This window comes from Notolepis coatsorum, assembly GCF_963971535.1.
Source record: "Notolepis coatsorum genome assembly, chromosome: 8".
Taxonomy (NCBI): domain Eukaryota; kingdom Metazoa; phylum Chordata; class Actinopteri; order Aulopiformes; family Paralepididae; genus Notolepis; species Notolepis coatsorum.
The window spans coordinates 130431725-130453114 of NC_140172.1; the positions used below are offsets into that span (position 1 = coordinate 130431725).

At 40.6% G+C, this 21390-nt stretch overlaps 1 protein-coding gene across 1 annotated transcript in view; it reads right to left on the reverse strand.

Annotated features, from left to right (window-relative positions):
* Positions 1-21390, reverse strand: part of siah2l (seven in absentia homolog 2-like) — a 47293-nt gene that overhangs the window by 24336 nt on the left and 1567 nt on the right. The window lies entirely within an intron of this gene.

The window sequence follows — 21390 nt, forward strand, 5'->3', positions numbered from 1 at the left end:
CAGCTTATTGCACCAGTGACTACATGCGGGTCATTGTCTAAAAAGGAGAACATCCAGTGACTCATCCTCCCTCTTACAATTCAAGCACTCAGTCCCGGCTTCACCGCTGACCTCACCATACAGTACAACATGACATTTCAGTTAATTTAAGTTTGTATTTAATCTGAAATGATACATGTATATTTGGAAAACCCTGAATTCGTCTGCCACAAAGAACAATGACACATGGGGGTAATGAGAGAACCTAGTGTGAAACCATGCTACTAACGCTAGTGGTATTCCAGTAGGACTCAGGAAAATGTTATGGGGTTATGACTAGGTCTGTCAGTTTATCGCGTTAATTAGATTAATTAATGACACAGCAAATTATCGCGTTATGAAAATGTACTCACAATTAATAAAAAAAAATTAATCTCATTCATTCCATAAGAACGTAGAATAAACATTTACACTTTTTTTTAAATGGTCCATTTGCATGTTCTTGGTATCTGATTCTAGGGACATCTATGGATCTCAGGGAATGTATTCCCAGTAGGGGTGTAACGGTACACAAAAACCACGGTACGGTACGTACCTCGGTTTTGAAGTCAAGGTTCGGTTCGGTACGGGTTTTCGGTACAGTGGGGGAAAGTTTGGCTTTCCATGTTCCACTCGGGGGTGATGTAGTGTGCAGTAACTAATTGTACTTTTAGGGCTGTCAACGAATATTCTATATTGAAGTTAATAATCGATAATAATAATAATTATTATATTAGATTGTGAAAAATTCCCAGTGTCAGAAATACTGTGTCTGTTACTAGGCTGGAGTAAATTGTAATGAACCAAATGAGAATATCAAAAAAAATAACACCATGCAAAAAAATCTAAGCAAATGAATAAAGGGAAGATGATTAAACAGAATGTTTTGTAGATACAGTACTGAATTCTGCCATCCGGACCCATGCAATTTGAAATATGATTATAGAATATAAGATATCAGGGCTAAAATGGTTATGCGATTAAAATAAGATTAATTAATTACAAATCCTGTAATTAATTAGATTAATTTTTTGAATCGACTGACAGCACTAGTTATGATTTATGATTTCCTTATTCAGAAATGTCCCAAGGATCTAACTTGTTTATTTTAAGGAAAGTATCAATATAGATAATGATGGTAAATATTGAGATTGAATGATAGAGCGGTTTACATTGCATCCATCCCGATTCTCTCCTTTCACTGAAGCATCATGGGACATCAAAAGGTTTGTATGAATAAATAAATAAATAATAACGACAGGCGACAGGAAGGGGTGACGGGCCAATAGTTTGTGATATGAATGTGCATTCATACAGGAAATTAATTTTCACATAGCATTTCTTGTGTGGTTTAAAATAAATGTTGGAATATTTGGCGATATCATTCATTCATTACAGTATTAACCTCGAAATATAGGGAGACACCTTATGGTAATGAAAATGAGGGTAAGAAAAATGCATGAGAACATTGAGGTAACATCAACGTGAAATATTTATTTCACCGAATCATAAAGAAGATTCAAGCATTCCCCTACTGAAGGATAATAGCACTTATAGCAGTCCATCTAAATCATGGTTATGGCCACGGTTTCAGGAGAATCGCCTGGTTACCGCCATAGACGGAAGATTCATATTCTCATCACCGCTACCCCAACAAAACATTCAGACTATTGCAGAGGTCACAGAACACACTCAGCCCACAGGAGCAGACAGCTGGCATTCACATGTGTCCGCTAATAACTTGGCCATTATACACCCAGGTTGGGTCAGGATATGAGCTTATCGCGGCTTCCATTAGTAGAAAAAGGGGACATTTACATTTGCCAACCAAAGACCGAATACTCAAGCGTGTCAGACATAATATCAGACTATTAATATGCGAGTAAGCACATGCACTGTCTTGCGCACACACACACACACAAACACAAGAATGTGTGCTGGGCGGCTGTCAGCCAGACAGAAGCACAAGCAGCTTCTCTCAGCAAGTTAGGATAAACGCAAAGCAACAGAGCGCTTTCCTCTCCCTTTCTACCCCTCTCTCAATCCCTTCATCTCCCTCATGCTCTCATCTCATTCCTCTTCATCCCCGTCTCTCAGACCTTCATCTGGGCCCCCCCCACGTCTCTCTCAACCCCTCCTCTCCCTCTCCCCCCTCCCCCCTTGTTTCTCGACGGTGGAATCCTAGCGGTGTTGTCATCGTCGTCGCTGACTGATTGCCTCGTCCTCTTCGCCGTTTAAATGTTATTTTTTTACTTTTATAAATGGAACTCCAGCGTGCCGACATCACTGATCCGGAGACGAGACGAGCCAGTAGCCCGATATGCGACGAGAAAGTCCAATTACATACGCGTTTCAGCGGAACAAAGATGGAATTCTAAAACACACGTGGTTTACGGGGACTCACACACACTCTGTCTCTCAAAGACAGACAGAGAGATAGGAAGACATACTCTCCCCCAAATGTCTTCCAATATCCATGTCAACACACACACACACAAGCCCCAATATATACACACACACACCCTTTCCCTCTCATTCGAATAGCTATGAAAAAACACACACTGTCACCAATACAATATATTATACAGTGAAAGTCCAGCCATATGGACATTTCAGGAGGGCCTGTGGATGAATCCTTTACACACAGACAACGCTAAAACACACACACACACTCTCTCGGTCTGTCTCTCAGCTGAGAGTGAGACCCAAAAATAAATCTCTACAGGAACACAAACAACCAAGACAAAAACCACACACACACACACACACACACTAAACATCCAATCACATTGACACTGACATTATTTCAGCAGGACTGAGGAATCCTTACCTGAACACACACATACACACAGTGAACAAAACACTCTCTGCAACAGATGGCTAGGAAAATAGGAACAGAAACCAATGCATACGTTTAAAAAAAATTCAACCACATCGACATTCCAGACGGACTGAGAAGAAATCGCTACGCGAACACACCGATATACTCACACACTGATACACTCACTCTCACTCAGTCTCTCTCCCTCTCTCCCTCTCTCTCTCACTCAGCTGTTTGGCGTTACCCTCGTCCCTCTCCTCTTGATGCTCTGAGCGGTGACGGACAGCACTGAACAGCCGGCAAGCAAATACATTCCCCCACCAGCCAGCACCGAGATACTGCAGTACAGGCAGTGTGCGCACACACACACACACACACACACACAGCAACAGAGGGGGCGGGGATAGCCAGCCAGTGTATGTGTGCCAATGATGATGTGATGAGAAAAAGAGAGGTAGGTGTGTGGATGTGTGCGTGTGCGTGCAGTGCACGCATGCTTGGGAGAGAGGGAGAAAATCGAAATGAGGGGAGGGGGGGTGCACTCTCATCCAAGTGCACCCCCCCCCCCATCCCCCCCTTCCCGCTCACAGCATCTGTCGATCGTTCTCCTCACAGGACAGACTGACTGCCTCTTTGTGGCTGCAAAAAGAATAAAATAATAAGCTTGGCAATGGCATGTGACTTTATCTTCCGTTACAGGGAACTTGATTTACTGTCAGGGCAGCGATGCAAACGGAAGGTTTTACATTTTGTAGGCGACGTTAAAAACAAGGCCTCTTCTCCAACACGGGTCACATGAAGGCTGGAAGGCTACGCCTCCTAACATTGTTTGTCAAACTTGAGTGCTACAGTCTTCAGCGCATAGTAGCATATTAGCATAGTAGGTACTGGTAGGGGTATTCATTAAATCCATTTGTTTGCATATATTGAAATTCATCTAAGCTTATTTCAATGTACATTCATTTCTCACTTTATTCCTGTCGGATTTCTCCGATTTCTCCAAGTGGGACAGGAAAAAAAGTAACTGAAATTACACCCATCTGTCCTTTCACTCAGTGACAGGAGGGCGATTTCTGTTTCATTTGAACCCGCAGGCTATGGAAACATGTACAGTCAGAAGTCAACTACATATCACCTACACACCCTAACTTCAACTAGACCCTAACCTCAACTAAACCCTAACGTCAACCCTAACGTCAACTAGACCCTAACCTCAACTAGACCCCAACACCTCAACTAAACTCTAACGTCAACCCTAACCTCAACTAGACCCTAACCTCAACTAAACCCTAACGTCAACTAAACCCTAACTTCAACTAGACCCTAACCTCAACTAGACCCTAACTTCAACTAGACCCAAACTTCAACTAAACCCTAACCTAAACTAAACCCTAACCTCAACTAAACCCTAACTTCAACTAGACCCTAACCTCAACTAAACCCTAATAACCTAAACTAAACCCTAATAACTAGGGATGTCCCGATCCGATCACGTGATCGGGGCCGAGCATGTGATTTTCCGAAGATCGGGATCGGCAAAAAAAAAAAGGATTTCTTTTCTCTTTACTTTTTTTTATTCAACAAACATGACCATGTTCACGTCTTAAACTCATCCTGAGGCCTTAGTTTTGGTTTTAAATTGCATATCATCATTCATTTATTTATTGTCACACAGAGCAGAAGAATTTTGCCAAAACAAACCAATAGTATCCAGCTGCAGAACGGCAGACCAGCCACACTCAGACCCAAACGCATTTCCTTTGATTTAGTATCAAATGATTTATGTCAAGGATTGCAATGCGTCGCTTGAATGAAGTTAACTTTTCACCTGGATAACGTCAACATTCAGGGTGAATGTAATGTGAGAAATTGGAAAAAAAAAAAAAAAAAAAAAATCTGTATCGGTAGATACTCAAAATCACATGATCGGATCGGATCGGGAGCAAAAACAATTATCGGGACATCCCTACTAATAACCTAAAGTCCTAAACTAAACCCTAACTTCAACTAAATGAACTACTACTAAATGAACTACACACCCCAGTTAGGACAGCCGAAACCCGTCCAATCTTTCGCCGTCGACTAAAGACGCACTTCTTCAACCATTATCTGAAATAAAAATTATAAAAAAAATATATATAATTTTCAAATCTAACCCTAACTACCGGTAACCTTACTGTCATGCATTTGTCCTAATATACTAACCTACACTGTAGCACTCATCACTAGAGATGTTCCGATACCATTTTTTCCTTCCCAATCCGATTCCGATACCTAAGCTTTGGGTATCGGCCGATACCGATACTGATCCGATACCAGTGCATACATAAAAAAGAAATTTATATCATAGAAATTATAAAACTTTTATTTTTTTACAGCTACAGATACTGTTTTATATTATACTGTTTTTAAGTAATAACTAGAAAGTAATGGTATTTATTCAACAACAGATGATTGTATAGATTAGTATTAGTATCATTAATTGACAACTATGCTCAATGAGTTCACCCACGGAATGGTTGTTGGTACATTGGTTCCGCACGGACGTTCTACGTTGTTGCACTTCCTATCCAGGCTGCTAGCAGAGGTTATTAGCTCCTAGCAGAGGATCTGGCTAGTAGTAATGTGTATGTTGTGATTTTTAATGGACAATAAATATTCAACATTCTCTTTTGAGACTCCGCCTCAGACTCTTATCATTTGGCACTAAAAGCTAAACATTGTCACCGGTATGGCTGTCCGCATTATGTCATTAATTGTCGATCAGTGACGACACAGGTTAGCCACGTTAACGTGAGCTAGGTTAGCTAGCGTAAGCTACCGGTAGATGGAAAGAATGTAACGTTACTGGTGAAAAAGTGATTTACCTTGGAATACTCCTTTGCCAACTTGCTGTACTTTGCTTGCAGGTCTGCAGCCATTATTGCTGGATTATGAATAGTCCCAACTTTAGCCAAGGTAACGTTAAGCTAAAAATAGCTCTTCAGCTAATGCTAAATAACACCAGCAAGCTCCCTGTCACACCACTCTGTCGGGACGATGGAATTTAAGAAAGTATCTGCTGTTAAAATGACAAACAGCATTGACACTTTAATTCACGGTCGATTAAAAACACGTTTGTTTTATAACACTCAGTCTCAGCAGGAGGATACCGCACGTGTTGTTGATAAATTACGTCATATGGTATCGGAGCAAAGAATTAGAGGGTACTCGCCGATACCGATACCAGCATTTTAGGCAGTATCGGAGGCATTTCCGATACTGGTATCGGTATCGGAACAACTCTGCTCATCACTTTGATTGAACATTGTTAGTCAGCTGATAGAGTTGTGCCCTTCCTGATGACGTCGTACAGAACTGGTAAGTCGCTTTGGATAAAAGCGTCAGCTTAATGACGAAATGTAACTAGACGCTAGGGCTGGACAGTATGGTCTAAAATTTATATCACGGTATAATTTGAAGCATAGACGGTAACGGTATATATCACGGTATATTAACTTATCTTAAATGTTGCTGAGGCTAGTACATCGACAGGCTGCTAGTGGAGCCAGCTAACGTTAGCTTGCTGAGGCTAGTACATCGACAGGCTGCTAGTGGAGCCAGCTAACGTTAGCTTGCTGAGGCTAGTACATCGACAGGCTGCTAGTGGAGCCAGCTAACGTTAGCTTGCTGAGGCTAGTACATCGACAGGCTGCTAGTGGAGCCAGCTAACGTTAGCTTGCTGAAGCTAGTACATCGACAGGCTGCTAGTGGAGCCAGCTAACGTTAGCTTGCTGAGGCTAGTACATCGACAGTTAACATACATTACATAAGGTTTTAGCGCGACGTGGGCATTCCAGAATGGCGAGGATGCAAAGCATGTTAGACCAGTGCAAACTTTTTCTGTCAGGCCCCCCTTTGGCGGACCAAAATATTTTCTAGGTGGTATCAGATGAGAGTTCTTCCAAGAGTTTGGATGGAGATGTGTCAGGAAGCTTTGTCTCAATGTTGTCTGTAAAGTTTTTTTTAATCCAGAGTAACTTGGTGATCCTTTGTGTTTTATTAAATAATGATTTTCAGATTTTGAGAAATGGTATTTTCATGGAGAACAGTGCAGCTGCAACAGATAGCACTTTAGTGATAATTTTCTGTAATAAAAAAAAAAAAAAAAAAAAAATTATAAATCTCAAGGCCCCCCCTGGGCGCGCCCCCCACTTTGAGAAACACTGTGTTAGACCATTGGACTCGTCGCAGAGTTTACATTACACATAGACACTGCGCAACTTTTTAGGGGCAAATACGAGTGAAATAGTGGCTGTGGTTACATGACGTCATTGCTATTTTAGAGCTGCTCTACCGGTTACAAGGTATAGTCAAAATCCATACCGTAGCGCAAATTCATACCGTTTATACCGTATACCGTTTATACCACCCCTACTAGACGCTAACCTCAACTAGACCTGAACCATAACCTGAATTAGACCCTAACCACAACTAGACCCAAACCTCAACTAGACCTGAACCCTAACCTGAACTAGACCCTAACCTCAACTAGACCCTAACCTCAACTAGACCTGAACCCTAACCTGAACTAGACCCTAACCTCAACTAGACCCTAACCTCAACTAGACCCTAACCTCAACTAGACCCTAACCTCAACTAGACCCTAACCTCAACTAGACCCTAACCTCAACTAGACCCTAACCTCAACTAGACCCTAACCACAACTAGACCCTAACCCAGGGGTCGGGAACCTATGGCTCGCAAGCCATATATGGCTCTTCTGGTGACAGCATATGGCTCCCAGACATTTTTGAGTAAAAAAAATAAAATAAAAATTAATACTTGTGATATTTCTTAATAATACTGTGTCATTTTAAAGTAAACAGAAATTAGTTTTGAAGATACAGCTAATAGTATCTGTAGCTGAAGATATAGCGAGCAGAGCTGGCGAGGGAACACAAGTGGACAGAAATTAAAAATCTTCAACCTGAAGACCAGCTGATTCTTAAAACTTGGAACGAGCTTCCTGTGACATACCACACAATGCAGCGTGAGTATTGCCGTATTGACCATGTTTGGCTCTACATATGCATGTGGGCAGTCATTCTCGCATATGAGGAACATTAATACCAACCTACGCTCACGTCTAACTGATGGAAGCCTCAACGCCTGCATGAAGCTCAACCTCACCACGTATGAACCAGATTACAAGGCCATCAGCAAAACCATGCAGCACCAGAAGTCGCATTAAAAGTAAGACATATTTAATTTATTATACGTTAAAAATACTATATGGCTCTCAATGAAATATATTTAGAAATATTTGGCTTTTATGGCTCTCCCAGTCAAAAAGGTTCCTGACCCCTGCCCTAACCTCAACTAGACCCCAACCTCAACTAGACCCTAACCTCAACTAGACCCCGCCCTAACCTCAACTAACCTCTTTTCTACTACATCCCTAACTACACATAAACTGAATGAGCTTTTTTTTTTTATTATTTATTTAAATTAAATGTTGTTTAACCCTTTCACTACCACACTACCAAAGGGTTAACCCTTTCACTGCGACACTACAGAAGGTTAACCCTTTCACTGCCACACAAGGGTTAACCCTCTCACAACTACACTACAGAAGGTTAACCCTTTCACTACCACTAGTGTGGTAGTGAAAGGTTAAACTTCTGTAGTGTGGTAGTGAAAGGGTTAAGGTGGTTTAAAAAAGATGCAATATTTTTTCTGGTGAATTTTTAGTTATTTAAATAAGAATACATATTTCATCAAACTGTAGCCTACAACTCCCCCTCAGGCCTTGGTTAGCTTGGCCTACTTTTAAAAAAAAAACACTGAAAGCTAGCGTGAAGTATATGAAAACCAGAGGTCACGAGGAATCTGTAGATGCCAAACATGTCATACTAGCTTACAAAGAAAGAGAGCAAACATCCCTCCACAGTTCCACTCTCTGTCCTGACCACTCTCAAGCTCTGGTCCACAAATGTTTACATTTTTTAAATGTATTTAACCTTTATTTAAGCAGGTATTTAGCCCATTGAGTCAGATCAAGGATCTCTTTCACAAGGCTGACCTGGCCAAGCAAGCAGCAGCACACATAATATAAATCGCAAGATTAAAAACAGTAAACAAAACAAAGCAGCAATAACAAACGTGTACACATGATGAATATGATATCACATCATAAAGAACACATGATGAATATCACACGCTGCCGATTTTATTATGTCTCGCTCCGTGGACATAATGCACAGCAATATACCCGATGCTTAATGCGTATTGTCAGTCAAAACAGTCAGTTACCATTTGTAATAATTACCTCCACATCTGCAGCAGGTCTCCACCCTTTCCTACCAAGCCCATGTCAGTTCTGTCACCAAATCCGCCTTCCATCACCTCAGAAACATCTCCAGACTCTGACCATCACTTTCCGACTCCACAGCAGAGACCCTCATTCATGCCTTCGTCACCTCCCGCCTGGACTACTGCAACGGGGTCCTGTCCGGGGTTCCAAGCAAAACCCTGGACAGGCTCCAGTATGTTCAAAACTCAGCTGCCAGGGTTCTAACCCGCACCAAACCCTGGCAGCGCAGCACATCACCCCCACTCTCATCCACCTCCACTGCTCCCCATCAAATCCCACATCACCTACAAAACCCTCCTGCTCACTTACAAGTCCCTCCATGCTCTGGCACCTCAGTAGCTCACGGACCTCCTCCACCCCCACACTCAAGTCAGTCTATGGCTCTATGCGATCCTCGGACACTGGTCAGCTCTCCATTCCCTGAACCAGACTGCAGACCTTTGGGGACAGAGCTTTCATTCAGTGTGGCAGCTCCCACCCTCTGGAACTCCCTCCCCGCAGAACTCTGCAATGCCCCAACTCTGGACTTCTTCAAAAAACTCAAAACTCACCTTTTCAACATGGCCTTTGACCCCTAACATCCTACATTGAAGTTGTGCGTCTGTCTACCATGTTTGTTATTGTTGTTTTTTGCCCTACGTAAAGCGGCCTTGGATTTTATGAAAGGCGCTATACAAAACCAAGTTATTATTATATAAAGTACACATGATGAATATATATTACATCATATAAAGTAAAGAACACATGATGAATATCACATCATATAAAGTGCAGAAAGACACAGACAACAAATCAAATACAGAGACAAGGTTTCACCTTCTAGATCGAACCAAAATAATCATAAGAAATTCTATTTTTTAGAGTTTTAAATATTTCTGGAGGGTGTTCCAAGCAAAGCGGGCAGCACATTTAAAAGCTCTTTTTCCCAACTTAGTGTGAACAACGTGGAACAGTAAAGTGCAGAACATCTTGAGAGCACACATGATTGCACTTTTTTCAGGTGTAATTTTTGGCAAGAAACATAGTCTTATATTGTGGCCAATATGGTTTAATCTGGCCAATATGGTTTAATCATAACTTAAAAAAGGTGCTATGGATAACATTCGGCCACTAGATGTCGCACTAGAGCACCAGCATGTCATTTATCCAATCAGGTGCATTCCAAGTGGGGAAATGGGAAGTAGGGAAGGGATACATGCACCAAACATGTAAAATACATTTGGGACCGTTTTGAAGATTTTATAAATGAATTGAGAGAGAAAAGCAATACTTTTATTCCGTACCTTTCTAAAAACTATGTGTAGTATGTATTATTTTTCTTTTTAAATGATTAACACTTTCTGCGCCAGACCAGAGATTTCTCGGGTTATCTCGCCAGTGGTTGAGCGCCAAAACCCGAGATTTCTCGGGTTCTCAGTTTTCTTTTATTCGATTTTTTTTATTCTATGCAGTGTCACGGACCATAGGAAATCATTCAGAGATCCCGAGAGTGCAATACCGGCCGCATCCTGCTAGGTGGCAGTATCGCCCACCCTTTTAAACCTCATTTCACATCTAATTTCGTCCGGGCGGAGAATTTAGACCAAGCCAAGTAAATCGCTTCATCCAAGCACTTCGAACCGCGTTCAGCACACTTGAGGCATATCTTGTGCCACTTCATGTCAGGGAGCCGATCGACATCAATACTGGAAAAATCGCGATCAGACAATTGGGAAATTATTTTTGGAATAACCCAGATCAAAAGGACTATCTGACGTCAATTCCACCTTGATCCTACAATGATTTCATATCGATCCAGCCGATCAACGTATGTATGTAGTAAAAAAAATGAATGCCGTTAGTGGCGATCAAAGCATCAAAAAACGACCCCCCCCCCCCCCCCCTTTCATGCATTCATGATGAAACATAATACCTATTATATACCTTTGATTTGGAAATAGTAGCGTGTCCAGGCGAGCAACGCGAACGCTTTTAGCCAAATTCACATATCGCTCCATAACAGTTACCAGGAATTAGCCAAGATCACTCTGAAACTATACAATATTCACCACGGTATAACGAGAACATATACATGAAAGAATTTATTCTTTTTCACGTGTTGAACGAGGGATAGTTAATGTCAAATGAGCCATAGTATTGTCTCCATAGCTATAATATAGAATATAGATATTGTTTAAGTACTTGACTTTCTATTTTATACTTATTATAATTATCTTTTTTTACCTAGCACACTCTCAGGAGCAAAACAGAAAGAAGCATTTCATACAAAAGTATCCTGTATTTCTGTATGACAACTAATAAAGAAACTTGAAACTATAGTCCTGCAAACACCGCGACTCAGTGAAAATCCCTATCCTTTACAGCGGTGGCCCATTGAGTACAAGGATAACTAAAACGGCTGGCACTGAAAATGCTCATATCCAAAAAGTAGTAGATAGATAAATAGGTCATACATGTAGGTAGGCATGCATTTGGTTATGTGGGTGGGTAGGTTTGTAGGCAGGTGGGTGGTTGGTTATGTATTATTATTATGTACACAGTATATGCATGTATGTACTGTGTGTATGTATGTTTGTATTAACATATCTTTTGAATATATTACTGGTATTTTTTTTATAATATGCGTTTGTATGTTTGATTTTACAAAACAGGGGAAGTTCTCTATAAGCCTCTAGGCTTCTAAACTTCTCCTACACAATAATGGTTATCATGTTTTTTTTTTTTTTTTTTTTTACATTTACTATTTGTTAATAAATAAATACAAAATACATAACAATGTAAAGATGAAAACACTTGCTAAGTCCACATTTCTTACAGTGTCGAGAAGGGAGAACCCACCATCCTCTCCCTCTCTCTCTCTCTGTTGTTTCATGTTTCTCTCTCATTCCCATGCCTCTGGCGCGGGGGTGTTTGTGTTGTTAGTGTGCATCTATGTCTGTGCATCTGTGTGTGTGTGTGTATCTGACTTGAAAGCGTGTTTATGCATAGGTCTGTGTGTGTTCCTCGTGTGAATACCTCATAGAGTGTGTGTATTATTTCTGTGTCTCTGCGTCTGTGTGTGTGTGAGTACGCGCAAGAGGAGTATTGTAAACACAACAGCGGCATTGTTAGCAGGCTGATTGACAGGCTGCGGAATGGAAACAGGTGCTTGTGGGAAAGGATCGTCTTGAGTTGAGAGCTTTCTTTCCCGGCATTTTCTTCCTCTTATATAGCGTTGAGAGACCCATGAGAATCAACCTTGAGGTAACAAAATCAAAACGCAAATCTCAAAGTAAGGCATGCTCGTCAATAGGGCATAAAAGAAAATATTGTTTGGTTCCTGTTGGTTGTCAGTTAACACATTGATGGCCACAGGGATTAGACGGGCCCCACTCTTCTAGACGACCAGCATATGTAAACAGACTTGGGGCTGTTTGTAGAGCTAAATCTATACTTTATAGTATTGCTATCTGTCCATTCTCATTGTCAATTGAGACCATAAACCGTCCCTTCAAAATGGATTAAAGAAATAATTCTCATCAATACGTTCTCATTTTATAGCGCCGTTAATATAAGCGTTATACGGCATTTGGTCTAGTATATTTCCTGGAAGGCGATATAAAGGGCTAATAGCTACTAACGTTATATCCAATGGCATTTCCGTTATACAAAAGCTACAGTTAAAACTCAAACTGCATATGATCGGTATGATCCTCAAGCATGTATGCATGAAAGGGGGGGGGGGGGGGGACGTCGTTTCTGATTATTGATTACCAATAACCGTGTTCGTCTAAGTAGCCACATACGGTGGTTGGCTGGTTGAGTATCATAGCAAGCTCTGATCAGCATGTAATTTACGTGAAAAAGATCTTACCATGAGCCGGTTGGATCCCCCCGAGCATTTCCCCGTTATCGATCGCCATCTGGTAGATTGATATGTCCATTGGCTGATGATAAATCCCCTTATTGCAGAGTGAAATCCGTGATCCAAAACGTATTCCGTGCAACAGACAATAGCTATCGCTTCAGGTGAGTAGAAAACTACATTAGAGATAAAAAGAAAAAAAATAAAAGACAACTTCGGCCACAGGGAACACTGCATTATCGCGAAAGCGCCCCTAAGAGGATCTGGCCGGTAATGCACTCTCGAATTCAAAGAGTAGGGTACATCTGCAGTGCAGCTCGGCGACCTTGAATAGGTTATTAAAATGGAATAAAAGCAAAAACAACTTGCCACGGATATATCCGTCCTTCGGTCCATTAAGCATGGATTTGAAACACGTATATATCCGTGCTTGGGCGCCATTGTGTTAAGGCCATGGGTAGGTAGGGAATTTATTTAATTTTTTCCCACAGCGACTATGGATAGGGAATTTCTTTATTTAATTAAAATGTTCATAAAATGAAAAAATTATAAATTTTTTAATTTTTATTATTTGTTTACTCATAAAATAAATTGGGTCGCCCCTAAATCGGCAGGGTCGGTCGGCAACCAGAACCAAACCATTCTTTTTTTTAGGCCTAGGCAAGCTTTAGGAATCTTAAGTAAAATACATATTACGTATATTAACTATAACATTAAAGTATATTAAAATAAATTTGCAATGAAATTATTAAATGCATTGCAAAAACAAAGGTCTAAAGAGGACTAGGTGTACCTTATACACTGTACTTAAATAAATAACTTGCGTTTGCTATTCTATTGAAATTATGTTTTTAAGTTGCAGGAAATTACATAAAATGGCTTTTATTGCATTATTGAATTTTCTTTGCCTCCGGACCACCCCCTAGTTCTGAGTTACAACTGGGGAAAGCCTCGACAGGGCAACCATCTAATAAACACTGAGATGCTTTCAAATCATCTTAAAAAAAAATAAAAAATGAATCCATTGGTTGTCATTTCACATTTTCCTTTAGGCTGTGAAAGAACAGAAGCAGGAAACAGCAGCTAGGACCACTTAAGAGATTAAATACGTCCTGGAAAAGAGACACACAAGGGGGGTAGGCAGGGAAAATAAGGGCATCTTTAAAAATGGCTGCAATCCAATCAAGTAGTGATGGACAGTGAATTTATGGTGCACTCAGGAGTGACCAGTGGTAGGGCCTAGGAGTAATGACTTGACACGAGAGATGGAAGATAGGAATAGAAGGAGCAAGGAAGGAGGAGAGAGGGCAGCGGAGGAATACAGGAGATTGGGGGACTGAAAGAGGTAGGAGGGAAAAGAGGGAGAGAGGGAGAATGGAAGGGAAAGGAGAGAAATGAGACGAGGGGGAGATGAGGAGATCGATATCGGCCGAGTTTGAATATCAGCCGATAGATTTATTTAAATTGACCAATACAGACTCACAGGTGAGCAGGGTGCTAGATGAACCCTGATAGGCTGAGATAAAAAGGGAAATACCAAGGTAAAGCGACATTAAACTCAATTACCTGATTGAGGCGTAACTGATTCATTCTCTCTATGCGGCCGAACTTCCGAAGCGCTCTCTGCTCAGAAACATCAGCAACGGAAGGTGCTACTTTGGTTACTTAGCTGTACCCTCACCTGATTTAAATTATACACAGCTGTACCCTCACCTGATTTATACACAGCTGTACCCTCACCTGATTTAAATTATACACAGCTGTACCCTCACCTGATTTAAATTATACACAGCTGTACCCTCACCTGATTTATACACAGCTGTACCCTCACCTGATTTAAATTATACACAGCTGTACCCTCACCTGATTTATACACAGCTGTACCCTCACCTGATTTATACACAGCTGTACCCTCACCTGATTTATACACAGCTGTACCCTCACCTGATTTATACACAGCTGTACCCTCACCTGATTTAAATTATACACAGCTGTACCCTCACCTGATTTAAATTATACACAGCTGTACCCTCACCTGATTTAAATTATACACAGCTGTACCCTCACCTGATTTAAATTATACACAGCTGTACCCTCACCTGATTTAAATTATACACAGCTGTACCCTCACCCGATTTAAATTATACACAGCTGTACCCTCACCTGATGTATACATCAGCTGTACCCTCACCTGATTTAAATTATACACAGCTGTACCCTCACCTGATTTAAATTATACACAGCAGTACCCTCACCTGATTTATACACAGCTGTACCCTCACCTGATTTAAATTACACACAGCAGTACCCTCACCTGATTTAAATTATACACAGCAGTACCCTCACCTGATTTAAATTATACACAGCAGTACCCTCACCTGATTTATACACAGCTGTACCCTCACCTGATTTAAATTATACACAGCAGTACCCTCACCTGATTTAAATTATACACAGCTGTACCCTCACCTGATTTAAATTATACACAGCAGTACCCTCACCTGATTTAAATTATACACAGCTGTACCCTCACCTGATTTAAATTATACACAGCAGTACCCTCACCTGATTTAAATTATACACAGCTGTACCCTCACCTGATTTAAATTATACACAGCAGTACCCTCACCTGATTTATACACAGCTGTACCCTCACCTGATTTAAATTATACACAGCTGTACCCTCACCTGATTTAAATTATACACAGCTGTACCCTCACCTGATTTATACACAGCTGTACCCTCACCTGATTTAAATTATACACAGCTGTACCCTCACCTGATTTAAATTATACACAGCTGTACCCTCACCTGATTTAAATTATACACAGCTGTACCCTCACCTGATTTAAATTATACACAGCTGTACCCTCACCTGATGTATACACAGCTGTACCCTCACCTGATTTAAATTATACACAGCTGTACCCTCACCTGATGTATACACAGCTGTACCCTCACCTGATTTAAATTATACACAGCTGTACCCTCACCTGATGTATACACAGCTGTACCCTCACCTGATTTAAATTATACACAGCTGTACCCTCACCTGATGTATACACAGCTGTACCCTCACCTGATTTAAATTATACACAGCTGTACCCTCACCTGATTTAAATTATACACAGCTGTACCCTCACCTGATTTATACACAGCTGTACCCTCACCTGATTTAAATTATACACAGCTGTACCCTCACCTGATTTAAATTATACACAGCTGTACCCTCACCTGATTTAAATTATACACAGCTGTACCCTCACCTGATTTAAATTATACACAGCTGTACCCTCACCTGATTTAAATTATACACAGCTGTACCCTCACCTGATTTAAATTATACACAGCTGTACCCTCACCCGATTTATACACAGCTGTACCCTCACCTGATTTAAATTATACACAGCTGTACCCTCACCCGATTTATACACAACTGTACCCTCACCTGATGTATACACAGCTGTACCCTCACTCTATTTCGAAGAACCACAATAATACTTTTCTACAAATACAAGAGAGATTCAGAGTGAAATTCCCTGACAAGACAGCAGCAAAGGCAGATGTTCACCCACCTACACACATAGAATGAGCATAGTAGACAAACAATAAAATCACATCCAGAAAGTATGATCATTCACCACTGATACAGGTTGCCAAACAATACACTAAAGATTACACAAAAATATGAGGCAAATCCACATCGGATATTCACTTCTGTGGGTATAGCTGCAATAGGAATGGGTACCTTTCACATTTGAACCGATACCGGTACCTGTGAATCGATACCGGTACCCAACGGTACCTTTTTTCGGTACTTTAGTCTCAAGAAATTTAATTTACCTACCTCAATCGTAAAAAAAAAATCCAAACTTCAAATAACTACAATTTCGACAGTTTTCGGCTTGTCATTGCTCCGACTGCTTTGTTGTTGAATCAAGTCAAATCCTAGGTAAGCATATAGTGTGTGTGTGAACGTTGACATGAAAAGAAAAAAACAAAACAAAAAAAAATGAAAAAAAAATTAATAATTTTTTTTTTTTTTTTTTGGTTTCTCACTTGATTCGATACTCGGTAGTACCGACGTGTTTCGGTTCGGTACCTCAAAAGTACCGAATTCGGTACCCATCCCTAAGCTGCAACAGTATGCACTGTGGATTATGTCTGACTTCACCATCTCTACCCTCAAATTCACCATCTCTACCCTCGATTTCCTTCCTACTTGCTCAAATTCGCAACGGGTTGCAAATAATTGCAACATCAAATCAAATCACACACTAAGGATACTTGTTTGTCGTCGCTCACTTCAGCTGTCATCTTCTGCCATATTTTCATCAGACGCGCTACCATGGAAACTACCATCTACTTCTCCTCACAGCAGCTTTTATCAAAATAAAAGCAGGACACAAAAAGAAAACGGAAGTCAAACACATATATATATATTTTAATACTACAAGTACAAATGGGACTATAAATACGTTTTTTCATGGAGTTTGAGTTATTTTGTTTACAGATCTCACCAGACTTCAGATAATAGAAGGTGTTCTTTGCGTTGTGCAAGTTTGAGCCAAATACGAGTGAAATGGCGGGTAGGTAATGAAATTGATAGGCATTATCTGCAGCCCAGCTGTGCGCAGGCAGGATGGGGTGCTAGATAGGATGCAGATGGATGGCGTGCTGCCCACTGGCATGTGGGAAAGTAGGGCTGACCCCCCAACCGCCCCTCTACGTCAATTACTTGATTAATTGGTCGATTTTGTCACTAGCCAGGGTTTAGCCATGCTGTGGCCTGTCTGGCACACAGTGAGCGTCACCATTGTCTTTAGAACCTGGCCAAACCCCAGGCTGGACCCCGGCTAAAACAGACACCTTTCACAACCTGGCCAGACCTGAACCAAAGCCAGCTGGGACTGTTGTATCATCATGGTTTAGCTGGTGTACCACGGTTGGTGGTGTGAATTTTGAACAGTTGCCTAGAGATTTTACAGGAAATGCAATGGAGACAAACCCAACCATACTATTGAATTGAAATCTTTATTTCGAACATGCAATGAATACAAACAAACAATAACAAAAGTCAAAACACAACTCAATCTACATGTTCGAAAAGGAGTAGGAAGAAGTATACACTTATTTAATCCTACCCCTTTTCCACTACTCAAATGAGTGTACTATTTTAAAACATAAAAAAGAAAAGAATATATATATATATATATATGCAAAACAAAAAAACAAAAACTATATATGTAAAACATGAAAGAAATAAAATAAAAATGTAAACACCCGTGAATATCAAGTCCCTTCCTGTATCTTGTGAACATAATTTCCTTATACATCAGTTTGAATTGTCTCATGTTTGGACATTGGATTGTAGATCATGGCTAGCCCCAGCCAGGCTGAACAAATAGTCAGGAGACAAGGCATACAACCCATTGAAACCAGGAAACACATTTGTGTGTATGCAGGCTATATAATGCATTCTTAGCAGGCGTTTTAGGTCTAAATGGGCTAGACATGTCCCAAATTTCTTAGACTTTGTTAGTCAATTATGCCTAGTTGTTGCTGAATGGTTATTTTTATATTTTTGGGATTCCCATTAGCTGACACCATAGCAACCACTAGTATTACTGGGTTCCTAAAGGCAATAAACATAATAAGCAATAAGCATCTCTGGTAAGCACAAGATTTTTAGAGGTCTTTCTGCACAAGGTACATTTTTTTTACAGATTTGTCGATAAAAAGTTAAAACCCATGACTGAGAATTGGTTTAGTCAAGGACAGCCCTGCAAGGAAGAGAAGACAGGGAGGAGCTGTAATGTTGATAGTGTGTTGGTTTCAAACAGGAAACAAACAGCTCTCCTGACGTAGTGTTTTAAAAGATGCATTGTATACGACTTTCTTTCACTTGTAATGGGGACCATGTGAACTCATAAAATGTAAATTCATATGACAAAATTGAACATGGAAGGTATCATATACGTGACTTGGTGACCCTAATACACCTTGAGTCTAAATAATAGTCTAAAATGCATAATTGAGTAATGTATATATGATAAAAGTTTCTATGCTTTATATTCAATGCATCGCTATCAGTGTTTTTTTAAGCTGTGGTTTGATGTAACCTGGGTCTGTTTGGAGTCTGATATTGATGGAAGCAACAGTTATTTGACCGTGCAATTTAATTTTCAAGTAGGCTAAACATTTTTAAATGAAGGAAAGGAGTCTTGTCTCGTCGCTCGTGTTGTTCATTTTATTTTACTCAACCACTTTATTGTATTATCTGTCTGTTCATGTCTGTCGGCTAATGTCGCACCAGTAACGTCCAAAGCAAATTCCTTGTATGTGAAAAGTATACATGGCAATAAATTAAAGACCTTTCTGATTCTGAGTTGACTCCAACAAGTGGTCCAGTGACTGTGAAGAATAAGACGGAGTGCCACGAGCCCATGACACCGAGTTCCTGCAGGTGTGCCCAAAAGCCAAAAGGTATTGCACAAGAAATGCCAAAATTCGAAATGACTGCCAGCATGACACATAAATTAGCCTACCTGAAAACATACCAAAATTACTAAATTATATTGCTACCTGTGAAAATGTTAACAGATGCAAAGAAATTCATATCTATCCAAAATGTGCACATTTGTTACTCAAATGTGGATTTACAGGATCATTTTACTTTTTTTCTTCTCCTACAAGAGACCAGAACATACACTGCATCTCTTCTACGTCATACATTCCCATTGTCTGCTCAAATCATTACATACAAACAGCCCACAAATACATATTTCCAGCTTTAAATATCATAATGTAGTATCGTGAAAAAATGGGGCATTGCAGTTATTATTACAAAATGTACATAAAAATCGGAAGCTCCATCTACAGTACTAAACACAACAGCGTCGTCCCCAAGCACGACTGTGTGGCCAAGTTCAGCTCCAACTCCATAGTGAAGTTCGCAGACGACACGGTGGTGGGGCTGATCTCGGACAACGACGAGAAGGCCTACCGGGAGGAGGTTGAGGTACTGGAACGCTGGTGCCAGCGGATTCTATTATATGTTGTACCAATTGCACATTGTTGCGGGCAAGACCACCCGCATTTCATTGTATATCCGTATGCCGTGACAAATAAAACTCTTGACTTGACTTGAAGCATGTGCACTGCCCATTACACTGGAGTCCAGGTAAAGGTACAATGTCCATGTTCATCGCTAAGATTAATTATGCTGACCAAAGCAACAGTACAGCTGTGTCTTGTTTTAACCCTCTTTATGAGCTACATCTGACGTTGGCTAGATGGACCATATTTTTTAACTAAGTAGGAGAAATGCATTGTAGGTTTTGGTCTTTTCATAGGCTATGTTGACAATAAAGTTACACTGGCCTTAGCCTTCAATGATTACCTATGCGAGTGGCCTGGCTCTTAGGTCAGTATCGGGTTCAGTGGCATGAATATCATTAGGTGTAAAAGTACACCCTCCTGGATAGTACAACAGGAGTGAAGTCTGCTAAAACTCACTCTTCAGAAATACTGCCCTTCATCCTAATATCAAGTTTGTTGTCGAGCTTGATTTGGTAAGGACTCCTAGAGGGAGCTTAGGTCCTTGCTAGCAAAAAGGCCACCCGTTAACACCAGCACTGTAGAGTTGCTCAAATATCCATCTCCTTCAGTTCACCCAAAATTCAACCTGGAGTGCCATCTATCCATCTGTGTGAGTCGCCAAGTGTTGGAGATGTCTGCCATAGAGATATCTGCGGTCACAAAAAGCCCCAAAAAACACATTTGGAAAAACTCACAGCAATGTCTCTTTCCAGAAATCATGACAGTTACCCAAGATAACCCACAGACCTTGTTGTAAATAGTTTCATTAAGAAACTATTATGACGGGTGTACTTCGGTAGAAAATAGTTCTTCAATGAAACGGTTAATTGCAGCTAATTTTGATTGTGTGAAAGTCGGGGGCTTGACATAACAGTGGCAGTTTTCCCTGCTGCTGAACAATACTTGTTTAAAACTTCACACACAGTATTGCAGAGAAGTTGTTTTTCTTTTTAAAAAGGAACAAGATGAGAAATTACCATAGGATTTCTTAATTGCTCTATTCCACGTGAAAGCTGCATTATCAAACAAGTGCCCAATTGGAACCTATTCATTTTGTGACACCACAACTGCATAGACAATGAGTAAGATGTCCTCAATGTATTCCACTCTGCGCTACAGTACAACTGAATGGTCATCATTGTGACCTCTTTCCTTCCTAGTCTGTGGCCAAACCAGGCTCACGCATCATTTCGGGCCCCCGAAGAAATGGATAAAACAATATAAAGAGAGCTTGAACCTGTATCGCCCCTG